Source organism: Gracilinanus agilis, chromosome 5 (genome assembly GCF_016433145.1).
Source record: "Gracilinanus agilis isolate LMUSP501 chromosome 5, AgileGrace, whole genome shotgun sequence".
Lineage (NCBI taxonomy): Eukaryota > Metazoa > Chordata > Mammalia > Didelphimorphia > Didelphidae > Gracilinanus > Gracilinanus agilis.
This window is the reverse complement of record NC_058134.1, coordinates 32089006-32098361: the sequence shown is the minus strand read 5'-3', so window position 1 is coordinate 32098361 and position 9356 is coordinate 32089006.

The following is a 9356-nucleotide window of genomic DNA, read 5'->3' as shown; positions in this document are numbered from 1 at the left end:
GAAGAAAGGGAGGGAGGGAGGGAGGAAGGAAGTGAGGGAGGGAGGGAGAGAGGGAGGAAGGAAGGAAGGGAAAGAAAGAACACTATTTGGTCATGAGAACACAGAATTAGAGATGTTGAGGTGGAAGGGATTTTAGAAGCCATCCAATACAACATCTTCCACTTATAATGAAGAGCCTGGAACACAAAGGGGTCAAGGAATTTGATTAAAGTGATACTGCTAGCAAACCTCCAAAGCAGAATTTGCACACTGGTCTCACTGACTCTGAGCACTATTGCTATGTCATGCTATCTCCTGAATCAAAAAACAATGACATCATCTGTGATCCAATGAGATAAAATTAGTAATGCACATAGTCCAATGTCTGACACATAGTAGATGCATAATAAACATGTATTCCTTTCCCCTAGGGTGCTTGGCACAATGTCAAACATTGATCTGGGTTCTAGGGATAGAGAAATAAGACAAAAAAAGAATAATGAAAGCAAGTCTTGTACTTAAGTACCAAGTTTTTTCCCCAGGAGAAACAGAATGCACACATACAAACCCGTACAGAATATAAGCAAAATAACTACAAGGTGATTTTGGATTGAAGCCAGTAGAAACTCTGGGTCAGGAATGGCCTTATGGAGAAGCTGGTATTGGAGCTAGCTCTGAAGGAAACCAAGGAGTCTAAGAGAGGGAAGTAAGGGGGACATTCCTGGCATGAGGGACTGGCTTGGAAAAGAAGGGAAACAAGATATGAAATATTATTTCAGTTAAAATGTTAGAAGGAGGAGGGAAAGATTCATTAGAGAATTAGAAATAGATCCAGGAAAGAATAGGGCCTAAGAGAAAAAGTAGAGGACAATGGGCAGCTTTGGTTTCTTTAGAAATTGATAAGGAAGGAGAAGAGGGAATAAAAGAAGGGCATTGAATTTTATTGTTAGGAGCTCATTGGTTAACTCTGACTATATAGTCATAAGGAACAATTTTAACATGTGAGTCAGCACAAAATGTCCCCAATGCAAATTACAAGAGAAATGCTCTCAAATCAAAAATTTAAACCAGGACATTGGTCCATTGGGTAATTTTTTTTTAAACCCTTACCTTCCGTCTTGGAGTCAATACTGTGTATTGGCTCCAAGGCAGAAGAGTGGTAAGGGTAGGCAATGGGGGTCAAGTGACTTGCCCAGGGTCACACAGCTGGGAAGTGCCTGAGGCCAGATTTGAACCTAGGACCTCCAGTCTCTAGGCCTGGTTCTCAATGCACTGAGCTACTCAGCTGCCCCCTCATTGGGTAATTTTGAGGACACCATGCTTAGCAACATGGTCTTGGGTAGGCTTCTGGATGGGAAAAACTAAGGTAGGAAAAAGGATGGAAGCAAGTAACCTGATCACTTTTATTCTTACTAATTATGCTTCCTAAATATATGCTAAGATCTCTTGTTTCTACTTGCAAAGTAAATGTAAATGCTTTTAAAAGCCTTCTGAAATTGGCACTGAAGGTCCTGTTCACCCTACCTTAGCTAAATCTCTGAGAAAGCTAATTGAGGGAGGTAGGAGAAAAAAAAAAGTTAGGATACATTATAGGATCATTGTCAGTGCTGGAGGAGACATCAGAAGTTACTTCACAGATAAGGAAACTGAGGTCCAGAAATGTAAAGTGCCAGAGAAATTATCAAAGCTAGGCTTTCTGATTAGACACAGTGCCCTTTGAGGAAAGGTTAGGTGAGGAAGTGGAGGTACCAGATGTAAATATTTTCAAGACTTTGGGCAGTAACAGGAACGAGAAAAGTGAGACAGAAACTGAACAGGATACACAAATTAAACGAGGTCGATGAAGCCCCAGAAAGATTCTTTCTCCTTTTTAGACAAATACAAAGGAGCTGGAAGAGATTATAGACAGGTGGGAGACAGAGAATGATTGCTGTAGCAATGTCCTAGAGGAAATAAGAGGAGATAAGATCAAGAGCAAAAGGGGAAGGATTATCCTTAGTGAGAAATCAGGATACAGATGGAAGGAGTGCACAATGGGGCTGAGAAGTTGGCAAGTGAGTGTATGTGAAACTAATATAAGATAGCATTAGGCTTCTTGGTGAATCAGGAGACCATAATCTGCTGCTAGTATGGGGGGTTGAGTGCTTGAGGAAAGAGGAAAAGATTTGAAACAGGTGTTGAAAATCAGCAATAGCTGCCAACTCCATCTAAGGGTCTCATTCAACTTGAAAGAAAATAGGAATCTAGTACTAGAAAACTGTTTCTTTTAGGCTGCTGGCATTCACATGATAAGACTCAACAAGGTAAATCATTTCAAAAGTGATTCCTCCTGCTGCCATGGCATTTTTGTGTGTATTATTATAAAGAGGGCTGGGTTAGGAGTCAGCAAATACCCCAGTTCAACTAACATATAGGACACTGACTAACTTAGGACAAGTCATTGACCTTCCCCAAGCCTCAGTTTCCTAATCTGTAAAATGAAGAGGCAGATGCCTATAGCACCGGCAGGACTGTTCGATTTGCTATCAAGTCTACTCAGCCTGAAGGAGCTTTCATTTTCTGGGAAAAATACTGGAATAAGCATCATTTGAGATAATGTAGGTAAAGTACCTTACAATCCTCCAAGCCTTACACAATGGAAGTAGTTAGAATTTTTTATTTCTTTTGTATTTGAATTGATTAAGTGCAATCAACAAATATATATTAAGCAATACTGTGTGCTTAATATAAAAATATATATTTTTAAAACACTATATACTCTGCAGTGGTTCCCAAACTTTTTTGGCCCTTTCCAGAAAAAATATTACTTAGCCCCCTGGAAATTAATTTTTTTTAATTTTAATAGCAATTAATAGGAAAGATAAATGCACCTGTGGCCATCACTGATTTCCTGGATCACTGCAGCACGCATCAGGGGGCAGTAGAGCCCACTTTGGGAATCACTGTTCTTGAGGCTGAAGTAAATAATCAAGAAAATAACGAGAGAGGAGTCACTGTCCTTGGTGACTATGTTCTGTTTTTAATGAACTATTTGTTACCAGGGGCAAAGGAATCATCTGCCCTGGACCTCCAAAGATCCTACTTGGAAGCAGCTAAGTCATTTGGCTCTATACTCTCTTAGAACTATGGTGCTATCTCATCTTCTCTAAGGCTATAAAACTAGGCTTATTACTGTTTTTCAAGGATTGTTTTCTATAATGAGTATTTTAAAATAATATTATTGCTTTTTGTTTTTAATCTTTATTATTTTTTGCAGATTTTATGTAGATAATTTTTAATGATCATTTTTTGACATTTTTCAATTGTTCTCTCTCTTTCCCCTTCTCTAAGATAGCAGGTAGTACACTATAGGTAATACATATCATGCAATACATATTTCCATTTTCCAACAACTGCTATACATATTTTTGTAGAGATAAGTCCTTTTCCCCTATCTTTGATCTCTCTGGGATACAGATCTAGTAGTAGTATTACTGAGTCAAAAGGATGCACAGTTTTATGGCCTTTTGGTCATGGCTCCGCATTCTTCTCCAGAATGGTTATATCAGTTTAGAGTTCTCTCAACAGTGTATCAGTACCCCAATTTTGCTACATCCCCTCCAACATTTATCATTTTCCTTTTTTGTCATATTAGCTAATCTAATAGATGTGAAGTGGTGCCTCAGATTTGTTTTAATTTGCATGTCTTTAATTAATAGTTATTTGGAGCATTTTTCATATAACTAAAGGTAGTTTTTAATTTCTTCATCTAAGAGTTGCTTATCTTGTGACCATTTATTAATTGGGGAATGACTTTTATTCTTATAAATTTTACTTGGTTCTCTATGTAATCAATATGATTCTTTATATGAATTAGTCTGTTTTAAATGATGGAAATAAGAAATCATTGTGGGAGTGGGAAATTTGATTTTCATGACAGAGATAATAAAGATTTTTTAGCTGTCATCTAGCATGCTAAAAGGCAGCTAGGCGTTGTAAATTTTCTATCACCTCTCCCTCTTTTCCACATTTCTACTTCTTGCTCTGAGAATAGTAACCAAATAATGGAATCATTGATTCCGGAAAGGTCATGTCAAAGGACCAGCCTATTGTTCAACTCCTCATCTTTGAGACCTCCAAAACTATAACTCCTTTCTCTGACAATTACTTTCCTGTATGGATTATATCCCCCATTCCAATTATGTCTCTAGAGGGGAAAGGATGCCTTGTACTTATTTTGCTATACCTAGCACAGTTCCAAGTCAAGTTCTTAATAAATGCCTTTTGATGTATTCATCCATCCATCATTAACAAATGATAATTAATAACAATAATTAATAATAATAATTAATCCTATTCCCTTTGTTCTCTCAGAAAAAAAGCTGTTGTGTGGATCATGTGAGATAACGTAAGCAGAAGTACTAATATAATAATTATAAATGACTATATATATTCATATATTCATCTTGAAGGTTTGCAAAGTACTTTATATATATTAACTCATTTGATCCTCACAACACTATGAGATATATACTTTTATTATCCCATTTTACAAATGAGGAGACTGAGACTGATTTCCCCAAACATTAACTAGTGAGAATTTGAAACAGTTTTCAAACTTAGATCTTCACTATTCCAAGTCCAGTTCTATCTACTGAACAACTCTAACTGACTATAAGCCAGATATATAGTTATTAATTGTTCTTATTATCAAGAAAAGTCAGAAAGTATTGGGGGCATAATCAATCAATTCATGAACATTTTATTAAGCACTTACTATGTGCCATTCAGTGGAGCTACAGAGGGAGATAACTCACCTTCCTCTCCCCAAAGCTTGCTAGCATTGAGATCTGTGCAGTTAGGATTCAACCTAGGCTTACTTCATATTAATCCCTTTTATCCAGGCTAAATTCCAGCTCAAATGGACTGCTTCTGGTATCCAGTCAAGTTTCCATGTCTTATCTCTCATTAATCTGTTTCTCATACTAGAGATGTATTCCTTCCTCAACTTTGCCTTTATTCATTCAACATTCAGTTCAAGTGTTACCCTCTTCAAGAAGCCTCTCCTGATAAATCCATCTTATTAGGTTTCCTTTCTATTCAGATATATGTGTATATGTGTATGTGTGAATACATACATATAGAGATATATACAAATTATGCATATTTACATGTATGTTTATTTATTTCTATATAGTTGATATCCAATTGAATATAAGCCCCTATATTTTTTAATTTGTTTTGAAAACCATTGTCTTATATAATACTTTGTACATAATAGGCATGATAAATATTTGTGGGACAAAAAAAGAATAGAACCAAATTAAATATGATGGGATGGGATGTGGTAAATGATTGACAAGATGAAGGACTACTATTGTAATATAAGAAATGGCAAACAAGACGAGTTTAGAAAAAATTAGAAAGATTTATATGAACTGTTTCAAAGTAAGGTGAGCAGAACCAGAATAACATTGTACGCAGGGACAACATCTTTTTTTAAACAGCTGTAAATGACCTAGTTATTGTCAGCAATGTAGTGACCTAAGACAATCCCATAGACTCATAATGAAAAATGTTACCTGCTCTCTGAGAAAGAAAGAATGGTTTCTGAAGGCAGATCAAAACATACTATATTTCACTTTCTTCTTTTTTATTTGGGATCTCTTACACAATATGGCTTTATGTGATTGCATTTGGAAAATCTACTTCAAATTGCTTACCATCTCTGGCAAAGGGAAGGAGTGAGAGGGAGAGAATTTTTAATTGAAAAAAAAAACTTTTAATGAAGGTTAAAAATTGCTTTTACATGTAACTGGGAAAAATAAAATATTATTTTAAAAGAAAGAAACCACATAGAAATAGAGAGAATAGTACATCCTACAAGATTAAAATTTAAATTTAAAAAATAATTGTCAAGAATTGGGCTCATAGTTTTCCAGAAGAGAATGCACAGGCAGTCAGCTATTCAAGGATCAAACTAACTGCAATTTTCTATGCAGATCAGGAGAGCATGGCATTTGTCTCCAGTGTTTTCATGTTTATGTATGTTTTCATTTGGAAAGTTATTTTACTGCTATCTCAATGTCCTTTGTTTTGTTCTTTTGCTTCTATGGTAACTGAATTTTGGTTAATAAAACTAAAAAATAACTGTAAAAGTAATTCCAAATTTACTTTCTTCTAGACTTGTGACTCCACTGAAACCACAGAATTAACAACAACAATAGCAATAAAAATATTATATTTCTAGACAGGGGCATGAGATATTTTAGGGAGCCTACCTTGGAGAGAGGAAGACAGTTGTCCAAGTCCAACCTCTTACCCATATTGATTATGTGACCCTAACTAAGTCACTAGACAATTCTATGGCAGAAGAAGTACCAACTTGCACTGGAAGAGGAATTTTACTCATACAGAATTTCTATATACCACTGATGTTGTCACAGGTGCTTTTCCTATCCCATATTATATTTATATGGGAATATTGGTCTTTTTAGAGCTTTATTTTCCAGTGTGTATAGGAACGTGGTGGGAAGGAAGAACTTATTATTTTTACAAAGATAGTCCCCAAAAATGAGTGAAAAAGTTACCCTATGACCCCTATCTTTAAATTATTGAAGCAGGGGTTCTTAAGGGTTTGTTTGTTTTTAATTAATCTAGTAAATCCTATAGTAAATCAAATCATGTTTCATAAGCATATAACTGCATACCATTACAAAGGAAACCAATTTATTAAAATAGTGTTATCAAAATATTTTTAAATAATTTCACAGACTATGGGTAAAGAGCTCTTGCTTTAGAAAGTATAGTATGGAATCAAAAACCTTATACAAATAAGATTTTCTAGTCTTGTTTGTTAGCAAACAAATACCATACCCTAAAGTCTTTTATCACTCATTTTTATTTGAAGTTCCAGGCTTTACTCTTTCCCTAGAATTTTTAAAGGAAGGAAAGAAAAGAGTTGGGCCCATTATATTTGATAGAACAAATCCCAGGCTAACATGACTTTAGGGGCACTGAGCCATTTTATCTGAGGGAAAAAACCCACATGAGGAAAATGAAACTGAACTAACTATGTAAGCAAGTTATTCTCATGAAGCAGAAATAAATGGGCACAGGAGAGCTTGAGCAAACTCTAAGAGGGCCCAGTAGGGAGAAGGCATTCAGCAAAATTAGCCTGGAGGCCATTCAGCCAGAGAATGTGAGGCCATGGAAAGAGGACACATTGGAGAGTTCCAAATGATAGAAATTGACCATTGGGCACTGAGCCAGCCATGGAATGACTGAGCTGAGAAATTGGGTTCAGAGGACAAATATTTGTCTTATTGGAGAAAGAGGCTTTTTGCTTTAAAAGAAAGGTTCAAACTATTATATTTATATTAAATTTGGTTGTATCCTATACTAATAATAAATGATATGCTGCAAACAATTTCTTTTTACAACCCCTTCCAACATCTCTGTGATTCTTCTAAGTTGGCTCATCTTTTACTAAAAATACTTAGCATGCAAATTGACTTATATTCTTTCTTCCTTTGCCATCCCTTTCAGAGCTCAGGGGCCCTGCTGGAACTATCCAAATGAAAGAGGGGGAATGGGAAGAAACACATAAAGATTAATGGACTAGGAAAGTTGTAAAAAACTTTGATGAAAAAAAAAGTATTCGAAATTGTCCTTTGTCTCCTTACAGAATTGCATAAATGATGGTTAAAGTCCTAAAGGATCTCTAAGGACACCTGCAAACTTCAGGTCTAGAAATATTTATCCAGGATCATCTAAATGAAAAACACCTATACTCATCTCCTGAAATGTGATTCCCTATCCAGAACTTGGTCTAAACTGTTATCTTCCAATATGAGACATTCACTGCTTGACTGGCCAACTGCTGAGATTCCTACAATTCAGTAACCCAGAAGACATGTTGGCTAATTAGCCTTTCTTTTCTTATCCCAATCAAAAGAAATATTGAGAAGTAAAACATCAAGATTATACCTAAAACTTCCTCTTGCCTTTGCAGAAATTACATTAATTGATGTAAGAGTATGGAAGCCACTTCCTTCCAAATGATGGGGGTTCTATCCTTATTGAATCCTCTGATCACTCAAAATATGGCATGTATGGTTACATGTATAGAGTATATACAATTATATTATAAGCATGAGTTTTTCTCCATTTGGATACTTGTGTTTTCTAGGACCAATTTGAGACCGCTTCTGAGAGCAAAGCCAAGACAAAGATGAGTTGTGTAGGTGTTTCCACTAGAGATTTATTAACTGATAGTACTCCTCAATTGGTTAGGGATGAGCTCATGTAGAGTCTTCTCTAAATGGTAAAAATTAAAAAAAATAACAAACTCATGGAGAACTTTTTCCACACACATGAATGGACTTCACACATATTCATTACCCTAAGTCACCTTTAATTGTTTGTTATCTAGAGGCAATTGTAATTGAATAGTCATGATTAACCTAAAGATGTGTGTCTTCCTGCCTGCCCTTTGATCCAACCATACCACTGCTGGATTTATACCCCAAAGAGATAATAAGGAAAAAGACATGTACAAAAATATTTATAGCTGAGCTCTTTGTGGTAGCAAAAATTGGAAAATGAAAGGAGGTCCTTCAATTGGGGAATGGCTGAACAAACTGTGGTATCTGTTGCTGATGGAATACTATTGTTCTCAAAGGAATAATGAACTGGAAGAATTACATGTGAACTGGAAAGACCTCCAGGAATTGATGCAGAGCAAAAGGAGGAAAACCAGAAGAATCTTATACACAGAGACAGATATACTGTGACACAATCAAGTGTAATGGACTTTTCTACTAGCAACAATGCAATGATCTAGGACAATTCTGAGGAACTTATAAGAAAGAACACTATCTGCCCCCAGAGAAAAAAACTGTGGGAGCAGAAACACAGAAGAAAAACGTATGATCAATCACATGGTTAAATGGGGATGTGGTTGGTAATGTAGACTCTAAATGATCACCCTAGTGCAAATATCAATAATATGGAAATAGGTCTTGATCAATAACACATGTAAAACCCAGTGGAATTGCTCATTGGCTATGAGAGTATGGTGGGAGGAGGTGAGGGAAAGAACATGAATCATGTAACCATAGAAAAATATTCTAGATTAATTAATTTAATAAATAAACTTAATTTTAAAAAAATTTAAAGATGTTTGTCTTCCTTCTGATTGGTCTGACAATACCTCATTTAGACCTTTCCTGGCAAGGTAAGACAATCTCAATTGGTAGACATTTTAATAAGGAAATGGTCCAAGAGTTACCTCATCACCTCTTTTTTTACTTCCTTGTGGGAAGATAGGACTAATTCCCACATGATAGGTTTAGTCTGCATCTTGGAAAAAGTGGATTCGCTTTCCAGTTTGCCTG